The following is a 732-nucleotide window of genomic DNA, read 5'->3' on the forward strand; positions in this document are numbered from 1 at the left end:
AGTTTCCACACAACGTATTGGGCCCCGCAGAACGTACTTTGCTCCGGCTGCACCAATTAGAGGGCCATTTTTCATTAAAAGGAAATTGTAGTAAGTTGAAAACTGACTTGATACATTGAGGCCAATATGGCAGGTTTGGAAACATTGTCCAACTAAGCGACAGTCACAGAGAGACTATTTTTAACCCCTTAAGGACCAAACTTCTGGAATAAAAGGGAATCATGACATGTCACACATGTCATGTGTCCTTAAGGGGTTAATCAGTTTTCAGTTCACTGTAATTCTTAGTTTAGTGATTACTGAATTCTATAAGAAGTGATAAACATAAAGGGGAGGGTGGGTACACAGACACACAACCTCCTGCCCAGCCCCCAACATACAGGCCAGCGAGTCTAATGAAGCGCCCACACAGTGCTGCCCAGGAACAGGTCTCTGCTTTCCTCAAATGCGGAAACACTAGGGAACTAAATTGGGAAGGTGGGACAAGACCCTGAAATCAGGACTGTTCTGCCAAAAGCAGGACAGTTGGGAGCTGTGGAGTAGTACAGTGACAATAGGTAAAAACAACTTACCTCAGCTGTACTACTCCCCTGTCCAGGGTGACTTTGCCACCACATGATGCTTTGGCCGAACTCATGCAAGCGTGGGTATCTACTGAGAAATGCAATACAAGAACATGCTTCGCCCAGGCATTCCTTCCCATGCACCGTGCATGCACCGTGCATGCAGCAC

The sequence above is a fragment of the Pelobates fuscus genome, chromosome 11, assembly GCF_036172605.1.
Source record: "Pelobates fuscus isolate aPelFus1 chromosome 11, aPelFus1.pri, whole genome shotgun sequence".
NCBI classification, from domain to species: Eukaryota; Metazoa; Chordata; class Amphibia; order Anura; family Pelobatidae; genus Pelobates; species Pelobates fuscus.